The sequence below is a fragment of the Ursus maritimus genome, unplaced genomic scaffold (assembly GCF_017311325.1).
Source record: "Ursus maritimus isolate PB19 unplaced genomic scaffold, ASM1731132v1 scaffold_29, whole genome shotgun sequence".
Lineage (NCBI taxonomy): Eukaryota > Metazoa > Chordata > Mammalia > Carnivora > Ursidae > Ursus > Ursus maritimus.
Genome location: NW_024425452.1, coordinates 21034756 through 21058929, shown reverse-complemented (window position 1 = coordinate 21058929; position 24174 = coordinate 21034756). Strand labels below are relative to the sequence as shown.

General features: G+C 34.6%; 2 long non-coding RNA genes across 3 annotated transcripts in view; one reads left to right on the top strand and one right to left on the bottom strand.

Annotated features, from left to right (window-relative positions):
• Positions 1–2933: 2933 nt before the first annotated feature.
• The window catches only part of LOC103657375, a 22244-nt gene continuing 1003 nt past the window's right edge, over positions 2934–24174 (bottom strand). Inside the window, exons 2-6 of one of the 2 annotated variants that reach the window (XR_566811.1) lie at positions 20611–20706; positions 7768–7880; positions 6916–7137; positions 5333–5416; positions 2934–3634 (exon numbers count right to left, since the gene is read on the bottom strand). This is a non-coding gene — a long non-coding RNA (uncharacterized LOC103657375). The remainder of the gene's footprint in view (positions 3635–5332; positions 5417–6915; positions 7138–7767; positions 7881–20610; positions 20707–24174) is intronic. The other variant, XR_566812.1, reaches the window with a different exon arrangement.
• LOC103657376 overlaps positions 20713–24174 on the top strand; it is an 18784-nt gene continuing 15322 nt past the window's right edge. The window contains exons 1-2 of the long non-coding RNA XR_566813.2: positions 20713–22083; positions 22562–22639. This is a non-coding gene — a long non-coding RNA (uncharacterized LOC103657376). The remainder of the gene's footprint in view (positions 22084–22561; positions 22640–24174) is intronic.

The following is a 24174-nucleotide window of genomic DNA, read 5'->3' as shown; positions in this document are numbered from 1 at the left end:
CTTTTGTTTATTGAAAGTGACATCTTCAAAAGGATTCCTTACAATTTAGATGGAAAGGACCATATCAGGTACTCTTAACTAACTCTTGTGCTACAAAACTAAAAGGTATTGATTCCTGGATTCATGTTTCTCATTTAAAGAAAGTCTCTACTCCCTGCTGAACTGCTGAATCAAAGGGAGAATTAAAATTAAAGCTCACCAGTATTTGAAGCAGATGACATCTGATGTTGACAGCTTTCTGGAGATTCTGGGCCAGGACTGTATACCTAAGGTTCTTGCTCATACCATCAGTGTTGTCTTACTTAGAAGTTTTATACTAGCCTCCCTGTACCTAGCCTCCAACAAAATTAGTCAGTGGCTCTGGGACTTTGAGTCAGATTATTTCAATGAAAGTTCCTACAATCTCTGGGATATTATTCCTCCTTATTGCCCTTCTTCTGTTAATTGCCTCCTAAAACAGGTTCACCTTATTAATCTTTGGATTTGGAACGTACTGTAAGGATCCCACCTTTACAAAAAACATTGTACTCCAGCGTTAGCTATTGAACTTATATTCTTTGCATGTATTTCTGACCAGTCCCTCTCTATCTTGTCAATGAAGAAGATTTTTATCTTAATACAAGACATCAAATACCTGCTCTAGTGGTTCTTTCCTTTTTCTTCTTAGTTTCTGCCTAGAAGGATAACTCCCTTGTCTGCATTTCCAATTTCCTTGCGTATGACGGAAATCTGACAGGTTGTTGGGTTTGTCATCAGAAGCCTTGCTCTATATGTGAACCTAGAGATCCTCTCGTACATTTTATTACCAATCTTTCTGTCGTTCTCCTAATTTCTTGCGCTAATTATGTAAAACATCGTGTAAAATTTACCTGGACTCATACTGAACGTCTTGCCTATCCATTCAAACTTCTAGAGATTTAAGAGGTGACATTTGTACAAATGGAACAAGCTTGCTACGTATCCCAGATTTCAAGCTTTCCCTCTGCAACCTTTACTTCTTTATGCCAATATAATTTTACTCCACCTGCATATAACTATCCTAGTTGCTTGCATCTTTCAGCTCCTTGGTTCAATCAATCTTGTTATGATAATTCCATGATCTGTGGCCCATTAGAACTTATTTTTACTTATACATGGCAGAAAAATTTATGAGGTACACATTGCTTAAATTCTTATGAACTTGGAGGTTATGCACAGTTGAATAATTAGTTATGTCTATTTCATTACCTAACCAATCAGAGATTCAGCTTTGGACATCACCCTTAAGTCTACATCAGAGATTGAAATGAGAATTGTCAGGTGGTGTCTCTGACAATGAAGGAATAAGATTTTTGAGAATCTTTTTTCCATGGTGGCTTGCTGGTGTGAATGAATACATGATCCAAAATGGGTCTAAAGGTTTAGGCGATACTGCTGAGTCTACTGCTAAGGCAATAGTTGTCCCAAAACAATCTTTAAACTCACTCACTCCAGTTGTTGTGGATGACACAATTGCTCTTGACTGGAGCAAGATAGCATCTGCACCATTGCTAAAANTGAACTTGGATAAATTCTTTAGGATTAGTTGAAACACAATGATACAAAATTACAGAACAAATGCACTGGTTACAATAAGTATCTATGGGAAGCTCTTGGTCTTTTGACTTCTGAGTTGAATACCTTCAGGTATTCATAGTTTAGAACTATTCTACAATTTGGAATTAGTGTCTTGCTTGTGATCCTAGAGATTGTTACTATTATAAGACTCTGTTTCTATTGTTTTCACAGTACTGTAAAAATTCCATGCAATAATGGTAACCCAATGTTTTGAACTGATTTGTAATACCTATCTGGTCAATTAAAGGAACTTTAGCAACCTTTGTTTATTTCATAGAATGTGGCAACCTCCTCCGGTTGGGTGCTCTTGTTGCTCAGATGTGGCATAAAGTCTCCCAAATGCACCACTTTCCCTCCAGAATAGGATGAGACACACCAGGAATGTGCCTTCCTGACAAAGAGGGATTAAGGAATCTCCCTGGCAACCAGGGATTGAAAACCAAAAATGAGAAAACCCAATTCAAATGGTTGATCAGGGATGCTTTCAGGAAAAGATCTTGATCAAAATGGGAAAATGTGAAAAATGACATAAGTAGAGCCATTTTTAAAATAGAGACAAATCAGCCATTTCAGAGGAACTACCTTGCACATTCCATTTCCTAAACCTTTGAACTAAGCCAAAACTCCAACATTCCAAGAAGTCAGCAAGAATGAGAAAATCCTTTTAGAAAAGGCTCATAAAAGTGAACTTTACTTAGCCTAGTGACCATTTTTTCTGACCAATCAGTGACATACAAATCTAGCCCTGTTTGTCAACACCAATAAACTCTTCTTAAAAACAACTTCCCTAATCTTCTTTTTTGCCCTTAAAAACGTTGAGTACACCTTTCGAAGTCAAAACTCTATTTGGGTTTCTACCTAAATCTGTGTAGCTTAAATTTAATTGGTTGCAAATAAATGCTTTGCCTCTTGAACGGGCTTCTTTTTTAGACTGACATTCCTATTAAACACCTTCTAAAGTAGAAGGTGCATTTCAAGTTATTCTCATTTTGAGGTTTGAAACAGGAATAAATTTAAATAACATGTATTTTAAACTTTAATGAAATAAAATTTACTTAGCCTGAAGTCTGAGATTCTTCACCATCAGTTCCAACTTTCTTTTTTTCCAACTTTATTTCATAATTTTTTGCTAAAGATTATACAGTCTGTAGTATAAAGAACAGAAAATCTTTCCCTAATACTCGAAACATGCTTATGCCTCAGGCTTCCATAAATTTGCCCACATTGTCTGTTTTCCTAGAATGCCTTATTTTCCTGGGAAAATCTTACTCATCGTTAATCTGATTTATCGTCAGGTTTCTTTCAAGCAGAATTAATCACTCACTCATTCATTCTGATGAGACTTGAAAATGAGATTTATTTTCTAATTCATTTATTTAAAATTACTTATCAAATGCTTTATAAATGCCAGCAACAGTGTTGGTGATAGAATGGTTAACAAAATAGGCATGGACTCTGCACTATGAGTTTTTCATACTCATATTGCACCCTTTGTGCGCCGTGTTATGTTATGTTGTTTACCCGTGCCTCTCCCTGGAGGTGTCGAGGGGATCTGGGTGAGGGGCTAGAGTCTCTTGCTCATCTTTGTATCTCCAGCACTGAGCACGGTACCTGTCAAGTAATTGTTACCTAATACATTCTTAAAACTTTTTTAATGAATATTTAGTGGCTTTCCCAGTCCCATATATCTCAAAAATAGCAAAGTAAGGAGCAACACTTAGATTTTCTAAGTTCTGTACTGTTCCCACTGTACTGATACGGGCTCCAGAAGGAATTCATTACAGGTAACAATCATTCCACTCATCTACTTTTGATTTACAATAGAAATTTTTTTCAGTGCACAGGATGAAAATTATCAAGGACTTTCAAACAACTCATTAGCACTTAGCGTAAAATAGGCACATAACTAAGGAGCTGCCATTCCCTTTCTCTGCTTAGAGCACATTGCTAATGAGCCTTTAAATTGGAGATAAGTTCTCTGGTGGTCAGTTGGTTTCTTGTGTCCCCTGGTCGCAGAGAGAGGTCAGATGCTCCTCTCCTGGGGAAAAAAAAAAAAAAGAAATGTAACCCTAAAAATGTTCCCCACTAGTGTGTTTTGAATAAATATAGGAGGTTATGAAAATGGGAGAGAAAAAGCAGGAGGTGAGAGAATAAAAGTAAATCAGTACAAGCAAGTCGAATAAGGGTAGGAATGTATCATAAAATTCAATCGTATTACTCATAAGTATCTATCACAGAACTGGATCTTTGGTTTATGCAAAATTTTGTGGAATTGAATTTCTTAGAAGGCTGACATCACAGTGTTTTTTCCAAAGCTATTTTGTATATTCTGTGATTTATTTTTATAATTTTTTAGCGTCAAGTCTATGTTTAAATGTCCACATCTGGCATTTAACAGTTATATGATCTCAGGCAATTTACTTAATGTCCCAATAAAACGTGAATAATGATGAATGACTTCATAAGGCTTTCATTAAGAATAAATAGAATAACATACATATTTCTAAGAAAAGTACTTAGAGCATTTAATATTTGTTAATTTATTATTTTGAAAATTATTAACATAAATGTTCTTAAAATTATTGCATTACTATTTTTATTGTTATGACATGTTTTTAAGAAAACTTCCTTGACCGCCCCACATAAATAATATTGTTTTTAGTTTCGTTTGTATTACATATAGGTATATTCTTTACAGCAGTTTTTATTATTTTAAGTTACTGATTTTCTCTGTTTAATTTTTATAGTATACCCCTCCATCAAATCCATTTTGCCATTAGTCTATCTTATTTATTTCTTAATGCTAGAACAGATCTCAGCAAATCTCAATGAAAAGATGTGGCTATTAATATTATTAAGCAATGTTTAGTCCGAACTTACTATGTAACAATCCTCTTTCAAAAATATTTTATATTTCTCTCTCTCTCCTTTAACTTAAAACTGTTCTATCCTATTTTCAACTTTTTTATTTGTGAAAACTTAGACATGCAGAGGTTAAATAAATTTCCCATTGCCCTACCACTGTTTAATAATTGGAAGGGTTGGTTTCCTGAACTCATGATTCTTTAAGTATTTTGCCATACACCCTCTTGCACTGTGTTGATGCTAATTTCTTAATTATAATAACCAAAGTTATTATTTTCAAATGTTCATGCCATAAGCAAAAGCAAAGAAACAATCGTACAAATAAACCAAAGAACATTTTGACTTAATGTGTGTGCTTTCCTAGTGTTTTTTCAGAATTCATTCCCTCCAGTATTCTGCCCAAGAACTAACTGAGCAAGAGGCAAGAGTTCAAAACCAATATTCATCAAGTTTGGTAGAGGTTGTTAATGACACAGCAAAGGAAAAGAAACAAAATTGAAAATTAAAGATTGGCTCTAACATGCGATAAAATAAAAGTACTCATGGGTTTAGTTTTGTGCTATTTGTGGTTGAGTAATATTTAGAATTAATGAATAACCTTTAGAAATCCAGTCTTAGATTCTAAACCTAAGTATATTGACTGACTCCCTCCTGTAGCTTTTTTTGGTTATGAAATCATTGTCAGGAAGTCAGAATGACTTCATGAGTAGACTGATTTCTTTCATTTCTGTGTCTGAATTTTGTAGCATTACTAACTGGTATATGATAAAATGATTAGAAAAATCAGTTATCTTTTGAAATTTAAAGCAATTTCTATTTGAACTAGTTCCTCAAATGTCCTTGAAACTGAAAGGGGTCACATAAAACTTACATTTAAATGATAGAAGAGCTTTATGCCTTATCCTACACTCTTACTAACTTCTCTTTAATGGTATATATGGAGAAATATTCAAACCTAAAAAGAGAAAAGCAAATTAGAAAACAGGGAAGAAACAAACTTTTATTACTTACTATTGTTTATTTTCTCCTCGAAGTTTCTTTTTTTTTTCTTTTAAGATTTTATTTATTTATTTGAGAGAGAGCAAAAGCGAGAGAGATCACAGGAGAGGGAGAGGAAGAAGTAGGCTCCCCGCTGAGCAGGGAGCCCAATGCGGGACTCTATCCCAGGACCCTGGGATCATGACCTGAGCCAAAGGCAGATGCTTAACCAACTGAGCCACCCAGGCGCCCCTCAAAGGTTCTTAATACATAAAAAATTAGAATGCAGCTATTTAGGAAGTTCTTAGGTTTTTGAGATTTTATATTCTGATATGCCTAAGTCAACTACATGAATACTTGTATGTATGCCTGTAAGTACGTATCTATCTGTATCACAGTTATCTTTCAAAGAACAAAGTTTTTGTCTTTTGGCATTTGTTAATCTACTTTAGATTTTATCATTACCTACTAAGTAGGCAAGATTTAAAAAATTGAGAAAAAAATTGAAATGGGCAGTTTCTCAAGAAAAAAATTAATAGTTAGGAAAATTAGGTTCATTTATTATTTTCCTTTTCATGATTGTTTATATTACATGATTGTTGTATTTTGAATTGTGGGAAGAAAAAATATGTTGCAGAACTATATAGAGAAATATATAATGTATCTATAAAAGTATATATAGAGAGACAATATATACATAGAGATGCGATTTCTATCTACATATTTCTATCTATCTATCATCTCTCTTCTATCACTATCTCTATTGAGAAAATAGAATATCTATTGAAATAGATATTCAATAAATACATATTTAGATACCTGCAGTATAATATAGTTCTCTAGCCTCACAAAAATAAGCAAAAACATCAGGAGTAAAGGAAAAAATAAAAGAGAAGGAAAGGAACTTATTGCCTGAAGGGTATCAAAACATGAATTTTAATAAAAGTGGGAATTATAACTTAGGGAATTAATATCATGATATATTGCCTAATTTATAGTTATATTTATATAATAAATAATTTATACTCAGTTTATTGTGAAAAATCAATCAAAGAATGAATAATTTGAAATAATTTGATTAGAGCCTTTGAAGAAACCTTGGAAAAACAAGTTAGGGCTAATTTCTGTGCCACAGGCTTGCTTTTGCTTATAGCTATCATAACTACCAGAATTTGTTTTGGACAAGGAATTATGGAATGCTGTCTTTAATGATAGATTTTCTAGTGGGTTTAAAGTTTGTAATTTATTTTCCTGCGTAAACTCCTGTTAAGGTGTTTGCTTCACCAGAGTTCGCAGGGAAAATGAATAGAGTGACCACGGGCTAAACATCCCAAACTCGCATCTCACTACGGCTCCAGTGAGGTTGACTCATCTAAAGGGAGTATCTATACTGGGACCTGTTCTATTTTCTTTAAATCTCTTTCCTGCCCAGTAGTTATAGACATTTTATACGTAAATGCTGAAGGGCTTGCATACTTAGGAACAGCTAGTTGTTTTCAATATGCTGGTGTTGCACAGCCAGGGGCCACAGCAGCTGTCCTGCAGAGTAAAACATCTCAAGGGAGAGAAGCTGCTTAGATGGCTACAGGGCTCTACACTACACAAAATGTGCCTTTCTAGCAGTAGTTTCCAGAACTGGCGGAAAAGCAGAATTTTAAAAAAAGATCCATTCGCGACAATCTTCTGTGTGACATTCAACTGTAAAAAAGAAAAACACATAAATCGAAAAGTAACTTTTGTGTCCTAGATAAGAATTAGTTCAATATCTTACTATGTTCAGTCAGTCTTGAGAATATGCATTATACTAACACACATACTTTTTTCCTCATAAATATTTATGGCATACCTTATTCGTATACTATTGGGTATAAAGTTATTTAATATTAATGGTTTTTTTTCAGAATTTTTCAAACAGTAGAATCTATTTTCTATTTAGAATTCCTGCGAAGCCTGAGTCTTGAAAGCCCTCTCCATAGTTTACATCTTGTAAAGATAATATAATCCTAAAATCTTTGCAAAGAGACCATAGCAGAAATGTGTTTGAATAAGAGAGACAAAGCTGTGCCATGGCCAAGCTTTCCCTGGGATCTATGACTAAATACTCCATAATAATATATTTAAAGAGGATGCACCAAACAGAGGTATAAAGATATATTAATGATCCCTTAAAGAATTCAAACAAAAATCAACCATCACACAGAATGAAGCAAAGAACAATCTCAGAGACAATTATTCTAGTTATACTGGTTAAGTTAACCAGTTATAGTGTTTAACTTTCTTATTGAAAAGGAATTTTTATTGTTGGCATTTTCTAATAGTTAAACTTACAATTTCTTCTCTTTTTCTCCTTTTTACTTTCCAGGAAGATCTCATCCATTCTCATGATTTCAATACCATCCAGTTCTAATGATTCCTCATTTTCCATAAGCCGTATATCATACCTTAGAATGAATGTATTGAAGAGCACAGAGGTCAAATGCCATTTTCATCACATCATATCAAGGGGACATACTATCAACCCATCTTATCACACTTGACTTATCACTGTTGATGGAGATTTTGAGCACCTAGCTGAGTCAGTATTTGTGAAGTTACTCCACTGTAAAGTTACTTTTTATGACACACTTTGTATTTCTTAATATCTCTATCCATATTAAGCTCAACATGAGTTTATACTGATATTCAATTCTAATTCATCGTCTAATTCATCATTCTTTTTACTCTTGCTTATTGTGAACTCTCACTTTATCAGTGAGAAACGTGGTCTCTCCCATTTGCACAATGATTCAATCCTTATACCCGGGTGTATCAGCATCAGGACTGTTCACTCGTACCTTGTTGAAAAGAACTTTATTCACTGAAGTGTTTATGTATAGCTCCCTTGCCTTGCGTTTTACCAAGTCCACACATTTTCAAAGTTACTTATGTCAGCATCTTATTTTCCCTCTATTTCAGTTGAAACTGTTTCACAGATCTGTTAATACAATGAGATTATTTTGCCACATCCTGCATTCCATCTGGGATTCACTGAACTCCAGGTTTTTTTAAATTGCATGCATTAATGTTCATTCTTTGTGTTGTAAATTTCAAGGGTTATTTACAAATGTATAATGTCGTAAAAACACAATGATAGCATAATAGAGAATAATTTCATTGCCCTAAAATATTCCCCTTGAGCCCTTGTAATCATAGTTATTTTAAATTCTGTCTGATAATTCCAAAATCTATTTCATATTTGAGTCTGGTTCTGATACTTTCTTTTCCCCCCTTAGATTGCCCTTTTCTTGCCTTTTAGCATGCTTTGTAATTTTTTACTGAAATCTGGACATGCCATATAAAGTGATAAAAACTGAGGTAAATAAGCCTTTAGAGGGAAGTTTTATGTTACCGTGGCTAGGAGTTGGACTTTCTTTAGTTTCCTCTAGCTGCATGTGCTAAAGACTTCGTTTCTCTAGTGCCCTTGTTTTGTGGGTCCTTTGATGCCTTTAGGCTTCTCTGATGACGCCTCCTTAATTAGATTGTGTATTTTGGGGGGCGCCTGGGTGGTTCAGTCAGTTAAGCAACTGACTCTTGATTTTGGCTCAGGTCATGATCTCAGGGTCATGAGAGTGATTCCTGAGCCAGTCTCCAGGGTGGGCATGGAGCTGCTTAAGATTCTCTCTCTCTCTCCTTCTGCTCCTCCCCTGTTCTTTCTCTCTCTCAAATAATAATCATAATCATAATCATAATATGTATTTTTCAGCTCCTTCAGTTGTGCCCACTGTTGTTAGATTGGTCTTGAATAGATGCAAGAGGGTTTCTATCATTTTAAGATTAAATCTCATTTAGTGGGATTGTGTCCCTGGGTTGTGATTTTTATAAGTATTTTTAGCTCCATTCATCCCCCTCTTAGGAGAGATAGGAGGTCTGGAGGGGTCTGGATTCAGGGAAAAGTCCTTTCCCCAGGTGGGATAAGGCATGTAAAGTGTTTTTTCCTAAAAAGAAGGCCTTTTTTAATGTAGGACATTCTGGGCTTATTCACAATATTTACATACCCCAATTCTACCAGAGCCATTAGGAAATCTTTCTTGTCTCTTCAGTGTTAAATGCTTGTGGGGTTCCTGCAGGTTAAGGCCACAAAATTATGGTAGCCCCTGAAAGACTGTATTCTCCAGGAGATTCTCACTCTCCGTGTAGCCCACATTAAGCCCTAGAGGCTTTAATCCAAATTACCATAAATGGTCCTACAATTTATGGTTCCAGAAGTTTCTGCTCCAGGTAAGCAGGTCTTGGCTGTGACTCTGTTTCACTGAGATGTATTTTCTTGATGGTCATTTACCTTGTGACTTCATTTCTTTGATCAGTCCAAGACAATTTGTCATAAGAATTATTGTGATTTTGACTATTGTAAATTTGTTTGGAATTCCTACAATACAGACTGTTTTGAAGGAGAGGATGAACATTAGTTATGCCTGAAGAAGTAATGATTCAACATCATGACAGTCATCAGCTTTTTCCTTCTTATCCTTTCTTTGTGGATTATTTTGCTTCCTTCATTATCCTTTCACCACCTTGGAAACATGCCATGATGGAAACAATAGCAGAAAGAATTCTGGTTTTGAGGACAAAAGGTCTGGTGATCTGTTTTCTCCTCCGCCTCTCCCACTGTGGCTTAATTACCATGTGATCTGCTCCAGTATCAGCATTTGGGGGAAATGATTAGAGAAGGTAGTTTAATAACTTCAGTTAAACAATTGGGACTAAAGGAAATTATTTATTATTACAAGTTAAATCTGTAGCATATAATTCCTAAAATAAGTAATTAAACTTATTTCTCACTGAAATATTTTAAATCATTTTTATAAAAAGGCAAACTTATAGGCTCTGAAATTAGATCTGAAGTTAAAATTATGGTAACTAAATTTTATTTTAATTTCAAATAGCGTCCCTGTTGCATTTAAATATAATTGCAGAAGATATTAACGTTTTATTAAAAAATTGCTCTGAATTCTCCATTATTTTTATACCAATTACATATTTTTAAAGAACAAATTGAGGCTTTTAAAATGGTGTAAAACTTAATTTAGAATAAGCAGAAAGTTTCATCAATCCTTTTCAAAATGTTATTTTGCTAGCTTTTGGAAAATTTTCAGACATGCTTATCGATTTGGCTTTTAATTTTGTTGCTTCAAATCAATGTTCATCTATTATTTCAAGCTATGCAAAAGCAATAAGATGTTGCAACTGATTGTGGAATAAATTGCAGCTGTTCTATATCAACATTGTCCATTAAGCTTCAAATCTTATCCCAGTATCCGATATATTTTGTTATTTGTAACAACTTTAATAATAGATCTAGTATAGGAAAAAATATCTAGCCTTTAAATGTGTTTTGTGTCTAAGAATCTTGCCTTCTGATGTCCTTAGCTGAACAAACATATCAATAATGAACAAAAAAATAAAAAGCAGGCCATATTTTTAAATGTATATTTCAAGGTTCCCTGCCTCCAGGTGCTGTTTGTGGTTGCCAGTGGGCCAGTCAGCATATAAAAAGTGAATTATGCTCTAGCAGTTGTGATCTGGCTTTTGTGATTCAATGTTTGTCAGCATAGTTGCTGGGGCTGTTTAAAAAAGCCAATGAAGAGAATCAGCAAGGCTTGATTAAATTCCATCACAACCATCAAGGGCTTACTAAAGGCTACTGTGACTGTGTGATCCTGTCAATAATTGTGTTAAGCAACTGGTTCCCAGCACCGGGCTGTGAATTATATAAGCCCAGAATAAAGATCATGTGTAGGCTGTCAGACTATCTTTCTTGATCTTTCGGAGTTTAAATCTTTCTTCTGTGTTTATGATGGAATATCAGAGGTTAGTCATGAGGCTGAAAACCAGGGAAGTTAATTGAAGTTACACAAAGTAGTTATACTATTAATTCTACTCCCCTTACTTCATAACAAGAGTGCCAAAGAGCTGTGAATCAACACTCTTTTGTAAAGAAATTGAATGAACCCACAGCAAAGACTTCTACCATCTGTCTGGAAAAGGAACCAACTCTGAGACTAGACACAGAAAGTGAGAAATGATAGACAGTTCCTGCTCACATATAGAGAGTTCTTTCCCCCAAATTCCAGGCATCATTCTTAAATATGAATGGATTGTTCTGGATCCAAGGAAGTTAAAGAAAATGCACAAAATTAAAAAACAAGTAAAATGATTTAAGCAATAAAATCTTTAACTGAAAAAAATAGAAACAATTCCAGGAGCAGAATAGAGTTTTTAGATATACTGCTACTCAGAGAGTATACAAGGAGGTATTAAAATCATAAATGAGAAGGAATGTTACAGAAAAGTCACAGTAAAAATCCAAGAAAAAATATTTAAGAGGTAAACTTCCAGTTTCAGTTTTAGTGTGTAAAAAGTCTTGGAATTATCCAAACATAACCATAAGAAAAAAGCTGAATGAACTAAACATCAACAATTTTTATTAGACTATCTGAAAACTCAGTTCCTAGGATAAAACCTCATGCAGATATCTGAAGAGATCAAGAGACCAAAAGCAATTTTTTAAAAAAGATTTAAAAATTTTAACAAATTGGTAGAATGGGTGAACCTCTGTCCAGACTAACCAAAGGGTGGGGGTAGAGAAAAGACACAGCTTATCAATATCAGACATGAAATAGGGGACATCCCTACTGATCTATATTACCAAAGACAGTATGGCAATTCTAACTATTACCAAATGATCCAACAATCATGTTCTACATGATCTAGTTAAGTTTAAAATATTTATGTCTACACTAAAATTACAGGTGAATGTTTATGGCAACTTTATTCATAATTGTCAAAAACTGGAAACAATGTGTTAATCGAAGTCTTCATTAGGTTAATAGATAAACTGTGGTACATTGTTACAACGGAATATTATTCTGCAATAAAAGGAAATGATCTATCAAGTCACAAAAATGACACAGAAGAATTTTAAAATGTAAATGTATACTGGTAGGTGAAAAAAAAAACAATTTGACAAGGCTACATGCTGTATGATTTCATTATATAACATTTTGGAAAAGACAAAACTATAGTAACTATAAAAAGATCAATTGATTGCCAGAAGTTAAGAACACCAACAATAAACCTAATGCAAATTATGAACACTGGGTGATAATGCTGTATTAATGTAGGTTCATTGATTGCAGCTGATGTATGGACTGTGTTGTAGGATGTTGATAGTGGGGGAGGGGAAGATAGGGAGTACATATACAGGAATTCTTAGTCCTTTCCACTCAATTTTGCTGTGAACCTAAAACTACTCTAAAACGTTAAAGTCTGTTATTTTAAAAAGCCCAATAACTGATTGAGTCCTTCATTTATTTATTCATTCATAAATATTAATCATATGCCCATTGTGTGATTGGCATTCTGTATTGTATTAGGCAAACAAAGAATGCCACTTTAACTGAGAGACAGATCAGTAGATTATAATGTGATGTGATAAGTACTGCAGTTGAAATAGAAACACAAAAATGTTTCAGTGGTCACTAACTCAGCTAAAGAAAAAAGAAAGATGAAACTTTACATCAAAACCGGGGATGTGCTGTACGGTGACTAACGTAATATAATAAAAATATTATTATTTTTAAAAAATCTAAATAAATACTTAGAAATAGGAAGAAAATTATTTTTCAATGATTTATAAAAATTTACAAATGTAATACATATGATAGGCTTACAGGCTTTATCAATATATTTAAAGATTTCCATTATTTTTCTCTGTTCTATTTGCCTTTTGTAGCTCTTAGAAATCTGAGTTTCAAAGTATTATAATAGCAGGCATCTACATACATGGAATTACCTTAGAAAGTATCACTAACGCTTAGTATAATGAAAAATAATTTTATATTGTAGTGGGAACCCAAGATTTGTCTTTTTTTTCTTTTTAATCACAACTAGTTTATGGAAGAATAAGAATGCCAGTTTGAGAAATATTCATAAGGAAAAACATAATAATGATTCATTAGCCTCCCATGAATAAACAGCATTATATTAAAACTACTAAGTTTTGAGGGTTTTGAACCAAAAAAGGAAAATATGTTTTTGTCGAATTTTTGTTAAAATATTTAATCATAAGAACAACTGGTTTCTTCAGATTTAGCTCTAGTGGATACACTATACGAGTGTATCACACTCTATGGCTTTTGAAATTTGAAAGATGAAAGGTGCTTACAAGCACAAAATGCTATTATGTCATTATGTCACTGTTTGTTAAAGCTAAATATAAATGGTGGTCCTGGCCTGTTATTTTCCAGTTGTTGATGAAAACCAATTCCATTTTATGTAACCAGCATTTACTTTTAATAAGAGTAAGTTCAAAAGATATTTTTAAGTGGTAGTTGTTCAAATAAGTGAATGAAAGTTTGAAAAAACAGCAACATTTGAGCAATTATTAACCCTTTCCTAGGAAGGAAAATTGCATACATGAAATCCATTATTTTATTTTTATCATATTTTGAAATAATTTATCATCCTGTTTATAACTGTAAGTTTACATGTTTACAAAAAGTCAAATATATAATTTTGATGAAAAATCTTATGTATAAGACAATGCCAAGTAGACCTTTTTTAGACTAGGGAAACGATTTCTTCACTTTTTTTAAAAAGATTTATTCTAGAGAGAGAGCGCGCACGAAGGCTGCAGGAGGGGCAGAAGGAGAGAAGCTTCATTGGCTGAGGCTGAGAGTGGAGCCTGAAGCAGGGTTCAATTTCACACCCATGAGATCATGACCTGAGCTGAAGCCAAGAATCTGAAGTTCAACCGACTGAGCCAACCAGGCACCCCAGTTTCTTTACTCTTAAAATTTTCTCATTGACAGTTTCTATCAAGAATAAAAAATGGAAAATTAAGTATATTAGGAATTGTATTTAGACCTTTCAAGAATAAAACAATAAAAAATAGATATAGACAAAAATATGGATACAGATACCAATATAGATATATTCATGGTAGCAAGCTCAGCTATATCTTTAGAAATTTGAAAATATTTTATAGAAATTTGAAAATATTCAAATTCAATATTTTGCATTTTTCCTACTATTTATGTTTTAAATGATTACATAATTTAGAAAAAAATACAATGTATCAGTATGCCATACAACGCTATCACTTTCAGAGTGTGCCTCCAATAAACAGAGATTGGGAGGCAATCCTTTCAGCAGCCACACCCTGTCCTCTAGTTTCAAAGGTAGTTGACGGCCTGCCTTTAAGACAGCCCCAAGACCTGACGCCGGTCCTGCATGCCACCAACCTATTCTATTTGAGACAGTCTTTGAGGACATCTCCCCCCATAAGAACAAGAAATTCTATAAATGAGCACCTCCACAGGGGCTTTAAGTTAAAGGCTTGCAAACACCCAGAATCATGGGAAAACAGGGACGAGGAAATAGGCAAATTCTGGGGAGCCTGAGTGGCTCAGTCGTTGGGTGTCTGCCTTCGGCTCAGGGTGTGATCCTGGAGTTCTGGGATCGAGCCCCACGTCAGGCTCTTCTGCTGGGAGCCTGCTTCTTTCTCTCCCACTCCTCCTGCTTGTGTTCCCTCTCTCACTGGCTGTCTCTCTGTCAAATGAATAAATAAAATCTTAAAAAAAAAGGAAACAGGCAAATTCTAAGCTAAGTTGACGCAGTATGAGCTAAAACTTCCCCTGCCAATAAAGAAGGTAGCTACAGAAGAACTGCCTGTATAGACACAGGAACAAAATGTTTGGGGTAGAAAATTTCCATATGGATGAAGAAAGATCAAGTTCTATGACTTGAGCTTGCCGACTACGGAGGAATTTAAAATTTTGTGCCAGGGCTCATAATAAGCTGCTGCTTATTATCTATAATAGAATAAATAATAATGATTTTACATGATATATATTGATATAATATATAATAATTGTCTTAATTGTTTTCATACACTACCATTTGATTTTCATAACAATCCTGTATCATAGTTAAGAAATTCTCTGTTGCATGTTTAAAGAAATTGAAACTTTGAGGAGCTAATTAAGTCTTTATTGATGTGAGGTTTTTTTTGCAGACCCCACATCCCCCAGTGAATTAGCAAAGATTGTCACCAAGGTCTTCCAAATAGGTTTAGAAACTGTAACTTCTCACTATTTCTACCACTAAAACTGTGGTCTGAACCACTCTCTTTTATTAACTGGAGTCTAGACTATTAGACTAGAGTTTAGACTATTAGAACAGTTCTTAATTAGTTTCCTTGCCAAAGAACTTTGCCTCCTTGTCCCACCCTCACACAGTCAATAGACTGTGCTATGGACCAAATGTTTGTGTCCCTCCAAAATTCATATGTTGGGACATAATCCCCAATGTGATGATATTCAGAGGTGGGACCTTTGGGAAATAATTAGGTCTAGAGGAGGTCCTGAAGGTGTGACACTCATGATAGGATTAATGTCCTTATAAAAAGAGAAAGAGACCCAAGGTATCTCTCTCTCTCTCTTTCTCTCTCTCATACTGATTCTCTCCCTCTCTCTCTCTCTCTCTCTATCCAGAAGATACAGTGAGAAGAAATCTTTTATAAACCGAGAGGGCTTTCACCAAGAACCTGATTAGGCTGGCAGTCTCATCTCAGGCTTCCAGCCTCCAGACTGTGAGAAATAATTGTTTATTGTTTAAGCCACGCAGTCTATGGTTATAGCAGCTGGAATTAAGACAAGTGTCTAGAGTTTTAAAACCGTGATAAGCACATTGGCCCAAGAATCGAATGATAAATCTTGGTTGCTCTTCTGACTTTCTCATCTCCTACACCTGTACTTTTGCCCTTCTCATGCCTTCTCTCCATTTTTCTTAACTGTAATTCACTCTCCTCCTTCAAAGCATTTACAGAGATTGTCATTTCTGCCTAGAAGAGTCTTTTCCCAAATATCTGTAAGTCCTCTCTCGCTTCTTGACTGTCTCTATAAAAATGCCTCCACAATCTCTACTATCTAGCTTTCTCAACCTGTGTATTCTTCTTCATATTTTATTACCATTTAAAATGCACTGTTTTTGTTGTTATATTATCTTATTCCTCCATCAGGTCAATGAGAATAGGGACTTAATGTACTTTATTCATTGTAGTACTCTCAGGTCTTAGAATAGTGCCTGACATTTCTTGACGAATACTTGTTGAATGAATGAATAAAAGGTTTCTGGGCTCAGCTAGCACATGTAAGAACATGAATTTGTTCCTAGGTTTCTCTGATTTCTAACCTACACGATACTGAATTTATCTTACCATCTTGTACTTCTAAATAGTCAACAAATATTTCTTTGGTGCAACTAGGCTGCGAGGAAAGCAACAAAACAAAATAAAATCAAAACAAACTTGAACAATCTTGTCAGATTTTATCCTGATATTTAAGCTGCTCCAGAATGGTTAAGTTTAATTGTTTTTAATATGGCAAACCAGAATGAGATTTTGTGACTCAAATATTATAAACAAAGGAAGCAATTGAAAGAACAAGAATAATATAAGTGAACAATACAGATATAATACCAAGTATTCTGGGCATGATTATAACTACTTATAATATCACCTAATACAAGTGTGGAAATAGCAAGAATATAAAACAGTTTGGGATGGGGAAAATAGAAGCCTCAGTCATAGATAGTGACCACGTTTTGTTATTTTCTCTAATCTTCATTGGATTGGCCTTTTCCCTGAATTGAAATATTCCTAGGAGAAAACTGCAATACTTTAGTACTTATCAAGCCTTTATGATGTTATCCCACCCAAGTTTCTAATTAGAAGAGGCAGGTGTCATAACCACTATTGTATTAATCTGCCTCCTGTTACAGTTTTTTTTTTTTTAAGATTTTATTTATTTATTTGACATAGAGACAGCCAGCGAGAGAGGGAACACAAGCAGGGGGAGTGGGAGAGGAAGAAGCAGGCTCCCAGCGGAGGAGCCTGATGTGGGGCTCGATCCCAGAACGCTGGGATCACACCCTGAGCCGAAGGCAGACGCTTAACGACTGCGCCACCCAAGTGCCCCTACAGTTTTGTTTTTTGTCTACCCTGTATCTACCTAAGTGTGTAGTACATAACTGAGTGAGGTATGCCTTCATGATTACGAAGAACAGCAAGCTTTTATTTTATCTATTTTATTTTGTAGACCTATGCTCTTATTCTTATTGTACTTATAGTGTTTCAGAGACCTATTTTTAAAATTTCTTATAAATTGTGATCTTTTGTGATAAGCTGGCTTGTATTCAGTTTTTATTTTGTTCTTTGCATGCCTTGCCCAAGTCATCTCTTCCCTTTGATTGCCTTATCGCAAGGACATAGCTAGGATACATGTACTAGTTGTCCAAGCCCAGGGCTTTCCAACATATTTTAATGCATTCAACAGACTAAAGTATATTTTACATTATCTCTCTATATACAGGCACATAAATTTGCAAAACTGATAAATATAAGTGAAACAATGTCTCATGAAAAATTAATAGCTTCTACTCATATGATTCTCTCTCTGTTTCAGTCTGTCTCTTTTTGCAAATAAAGTAATTTTTAGAAACATATTCCCAAAAGCAAAAAGAGATTGCTTTGTTTCAAAGCCCTTTTTGTTCTTAAGAATCAACTCTTATCCTTTATTAACAGTTGTAAATAAGAATTCATGTTTAACTTCAATAAGTAGAAAATTTCACGTAACTATTTTTAAACTACTTAATTTCTTTTGCTTGATAATTTGTATTAATCATTTAAATAATGGGGTTGATTGGTTTCTAATTCTGTTAATGAAGATTTACTCCAAAGAGCCAGTTAATAAAATCTCAGTTTTGTGAATTCTCAGAAGCTATTAGAAAGCAATTTCCATGTAGACCTTTGGACACCCATATTCTCCCCCATCCCTGCTACACATCAGGCTGGATGATGCTGAGGACTCATTTGTGAAATCTTCTATGCTATTTTAAGATTAAAATCTAGGTTCATTAGTAATGAGTATTCATCCCCAAATTAATACATAACTTCAATATGCCTTTTGATGTAGACTTTAGATTTTTTTAAATTTTTATTTAAATTCCAGTTAGTTAACATACAATGTAATAATAGCTTCAGGTGTACAATTCAATGATTCAACACCTCCATACGACACCGGGTGCTCAAGACATGTATACACCTTAATCTCCATCACCTATCTACAATCCCCCTGCCCACCTCCCCTCTGGTAATCATCAGTTTGTTCTCTACAGTTAAAAGTCTGTTTTCTTGGTTTGCCTCTCCCTCTCATTTTCTCCCCTTTCCTCGTTTATTGTTTCTTAAATTCCACATATGATTGAAATTACGTGGTTATTTGTCTTTCTCTGACTGACTTATTTCACTTAGCATAATACTCTCTAGCTCCACCTGTGTCATTGAAAATGGCAAGATTTCATTCTTTTGTATGGCTGGGTAATATTTCATTATATATATATACATATATATGTGTGTGTATATATATATGTATATATATATAAAACAATTTCTTTATTCATTGATCAGCTGACAGACACTTGGCCTGTTTCCATAATTTGGCTATCGTAGATAATGCTGCTATAAACATCAGGGTGCATGTATCCCTTTGAATTAGTATTTTTGTATTCTTTGGGTAAATACCTAGTGGTGCAATTGCTGGACCATAGGGTAGTTCTATTTTTAAATTTTTGAGGAAACTCCATATTGTTTTCCACAGTGAACATACCAGTTTGCATTCCTACCAACAATGCAAGAGGGTTCCCCTTTTTCCACACCCTTCCCAACACTTATTGTTTCTTACGTTTTTGATTTTAGCCACTCTGACAGGTGTGAGGTGAGACATCAAAATAAAAAGCTTCCCATAGTGAAGGAAATCATCAACAAGGCTAAAAGGCAACGTACGGAATGGGAGAAGATATTTGCAAATGACATATCCGATAAAGGGTTAGGATCCAAAATACACAAAGAACCTATAAAACTGAATACCCCCCAAATAAATAATCCGTTAAAAAATGGGCAGAAGACATGAATAAACATTTTTCTGCTGAAGGCATATAGATGGCCACAAGCACATGGAAACATGCTCAACATCACTTACGATCAGGGAAATGCAAATCAAAACTACAACGAGATATCGCCTCACACTTGTCAGAATGACTTTAGATTTAGATATTGATTAAACTTCATGAAAGAGGAATGTATTTAACAATACACTCACTGTTAGTTGAATTCAAAATGAGGTCAAGAGAGCAATTGTCAGGTGGTAAATTATTTCAAACCAAGATATTCTTAAAATACTCTTGCATGCATATTCAGGTGTGTGTGATAAAAGTGAGTAAATATTTTTGAAAATTTTTCCTCTGCCATTTCTCCTCTGACTAGAGAAACTGGCAAAATGTTAGTCAGAAGGTTGCCAACTTGTTGCCATACAGAGAACAAATTACAGCCACGAGACTTGACTTTCTTTTAAATTCTGATGAAACTCAATTTTTCATGCACGGACACTGATGGACGGTGGTTATTTTTAGACCAAGTGCTGTAACAACAAGTCACCAGTGTTAGAAGTGCCCTGGCTAACATGGTGGCCGTTACAGCTTTGATTGAGATTACTCCTGACACAGGTCAGGCAGAGCAGTAGACTGGGTCATGCTGTCCTGGCAGCTGGCTTCTTTCTTGCCCTTGTGCTCTAAAGAAATATGAACCTAATTCAGACCATGCAGCATTGTGGTGGTAATCATTTCTAATGGAGTGTGGTTACGAGATGTTGCAGAAATATATATATCATTCCACCCTGGTAATATATCTTCTTTCCATAGAGCAAACAGTGCCCTATTTAACAGGAATGGTTACATTCATCTTGATCTGCCTTGGGTGTTAAACTTTGCATGGTTGCTGAACTGATTTCCTAAACAAAAAGCAGTAGAATGCTAAAACATGTTGAAATACAAACAAACAAAAGCTTTTTACATCTATAAGGATTGAATGTCATAGCTCTTTCTTTAATTTCCAGAGGAGTATGTTTTGTTTTACCTGGTTTTTAAAGACACTTAAATATTAGTGATACCTATAGTTAGGGGTAAAAGTGTAATAAAAGTTATTAAAATACTGTCTTCAAAATTTAACCTACAAGTATACAATTCCTCCTCTTCAGACCATAAAGGAGGCAACAGGATAGATGGTAAATGCGGTCTTACCTGTGGCAGAGAAAGATGGCTACCTTCTTAAAACTCATTCTCTTCGTCTTCCTTCGTAACACAGCACCAATTTTACTTCATTTAGCAATGTGCCAGCTTAAAACAACAACAACAAAAGGCAAAACAAAAAAACAAAAAAACAAAAAAACCCTATATTTTGTAGCTTTCATTGCCACGAGGAATGAATGAAATGGAAATGGAAGGCATTGGTTAAAGTGCATGAGACCACATTTGAAAGGGGTCCAGTTTAGCTAGCAAGTCCTTTATTTCCCTTATATTTCTCCTTTTTCCTCCTGCTTCATTAACCCTAGAAATAACACTAGATCTTCATAAGGATCTTGTGAAAGTGAGGTGAACTCAAGTAGGAAAGTCATGTACTAAGAATAGCTGAGCAGAAAGACAGTAGGAGCTGGCATAGGCTGACTCCTCTGGATTTCTTTATGAGAGAGAAATACATAGTAACCTATGTAAGCCACTGCTACTAACAGTCATCTACTAGCAGACATTTATTTCCACGTGCTATGACTCCAGATTCCGGCAATGGGATGCATTTCTTCTTTTATCTACTCATGAGAAATTGTGGCATTCCTCTGTTGGCATTAGATTTTCTCAGAAAATTGTCCAGACCCTCCACGATTACAAAGATCACGGTGCCAGGCAGAAGAATGGCCTCCAAGGCCTGGCTCTGGGCAGCAATCACTCCCTGCTTTCTCCCCATAGATAGTTAGATATTAACAACCAGTTAATTTCTTACCTGTGATTACATTTCACTAAGTCCAATGTTTTAAGATAATTCACATCTCTTGTGTACATGAAAATTATGGTTTAATTGGAAATTTTGGCCGAGAAACAAAATATCTGCTTTCTTTAAAGTGGAGAAGAGCCACTAGGCCAAAGATCACATATCGGGGACAGCTGGACAAAGGAAACTGAAAGCTTTGGTTCCAACGTAATTATTTTGTTTCTTGCAGATTTTGTTTGTATTGTCTATCTTAATTAGTAAGCACCTGAGGGCACAATTCTATACATTGTATTGCTTCTGTGGTTAGATGTGTCCTTGGGATAATTATCACTTAATTTTTGAAACAGTTTTTGCATATTTGGTAAAAGGGTTTTTATATTAGCAAATATGTAGACTCAAAAATATTGAAGCATGCCAGGCAGAGTGACAGTGGCAGCGGTGTAGTTTATGAATATCCCTAAATCATCTCACCAAATACAACATGACAAAATAAACAAAATAACAAAAATTATTACAGCCAACTTATGCAATAAAACCAAGTGACAGGGTAACTCCACAAGTTCCAAAATACATGCAGAGGAGTCTAAGTCACTGAGCAATAACATCGGGAAAGTATTAGGAAGGAATATCTGATGGCCTAATCATAACATCAAAAACATGTCCAAAATCTTATGCGGAGTATTGTGAAAACACTCCTGAAAGACACAAAAATAACTTCAGAAAATGAAAAGGTATATCATGCTCTTTTTTTTTTTTTTTAAGATTTTGGGTTTTTTTTTATTTATTTGACAGAGACAGCCAGCGATAGAGAGAACACAAACAGGGGAGTGGGAGAGGAAGAAGCAGGCTCCCAGCACAGGAGCCTGATGTGGGGCTCGATCCCAGAACGCCGGGATCACGCCCTGAGCCGAAGGCAGACGCTTAACTGCTGTGCCACCCAGGTGCCCCAGAGAAATACATATTTGAACACAGTTTCATAATCTACAGAAAATTAATTCCAAATCAATCAGATATTTAAATCTAAAAAACTAAAATATTCAAGTAATATAAGAAAACATGGATAAATTTAAGTTGGGAGTGGGGTAAATTTTTCCTACTGATGATTCAAAATCCAGATGCAACAATAGAAAGATTGATAAATTTGACTTACAAGCAAACTTTTGGATAGCTAAAAAACCATAAGGAAATTTTATTTGTTTGTTTTATTAGAGACCGAGGGCAAAATCCTTAATATGTGAAGAGCTTCTAAAAATTGAGAGAAAAAGCCTGAAAACTTGATGGAAACAGGTAAGAAATAAGAACAGTAGTCACAGAAAAAAGAATGTAAATTGCCTTAATAATACATTAAAAAAAAAAAAACCAACCTCATTTATAGTAATAGAAATGCAAATTAAAACTAAACTCAGGAGAGTATTTTCTATTTTATATATAAGTAAAATCCCAAAGTTTGACCACATATTTTGCAGTTGATAATGTGGGCAAATATGCTGTTTCACACATTACTTCAAGGAATACAAAATAATTCATCCAGAGATGAATTGAACACTATGTAGTAAGATTTTATATGCATTTATCTTTTAATTCAATGATCTCACTGCTAAGACACACTAGGAAAACAAACAAACAAACAAAAAGACAATGTACAACTTATAAAAACAAAAGAATAGAAAGAAAAACTAAGAGGGAATTAATTGAATATGCCATGAAAAAAACCATTCAATGTTCTATTATGCAGCTGAAAAAAGAAAAGGAATGCAGAATGGCTCTAAATACTTCTATGGAAGAATTTCAGGTTGTATTTTTCTAGTATAAAATTAGAGAGAGAAAAGTGTCAGATAAAGTTTCCACTTATCTAAGACAAAACTTAATATATAGTTATGTTCAAGTTTCATTTTGTCTTTGATATGCAGTAATTGCATTTTTAAAAAGTTTCTACTGGTATAAAATTATGTAAATTATGTATGCAAGTTTAAAGTCAAATCAACAAAATTATATTAGTTAGAGAGGTGTATTTTCTATCTTTGACCTTACCAGCCTTTTCTCCTCTTTTCCTTTAATGACAATTTTATTATGTGAAGTTCTGTGAACTTCTATGAGTTTAAATACAAACAAATATGTAAATGCATGTGATGTATGTATATATATATATATGGTGTGTGTGTGTGTATTGTATGTGTTTGCACGTGTATTATATTGGATGTATAACCATAGAAAAAATAATTATTAAATTTTTTTCAGTTATAAAATGTGCTTATTTGTAAATTCATCTGGTTGTCCCAATTTCCTCATATTCAAGAACAGTTTATCTCAGCCATGGTAATAATAGTAGCACTGCTTAGTACATATGTGGCACTTTTCTAAGCCCTTGATACATATTAGCTGAAGGAGTACACTAGCCCTATTTAATAAGGACTGTTATCATTATGCTTGTATTTTACAGTAAAGGTACTGAGGCACAGATAGGGTAAGCAACTGTCCTGATGTTACCATACATGGTAAATTGCAGAAGGAGGATTTACACACAGGCACTCTAGGCCACATTCCAGGTCCCTAAACACCATGCATACTCTGCATATTGTAATGGGTACGATTGGCCATCGGCACTGTTGGCATTTTTAGAGAGAAAATTAAGAAACTTAAGACAAGTCCCTATGGGTAGGAAGAAAAAGTCCTCAAAACAGTGACCTAGAACTGGAGCACTCGTCTCCAGTTTCCCAAGCAATGATGTATTCACAGAGTTTTGGAGACTTTGGAAGTTTGGAGTAATTCCAGAGCCCATGGAACAAAAAGAGAAGAGTCTGACAATGATATGCTTAATATGC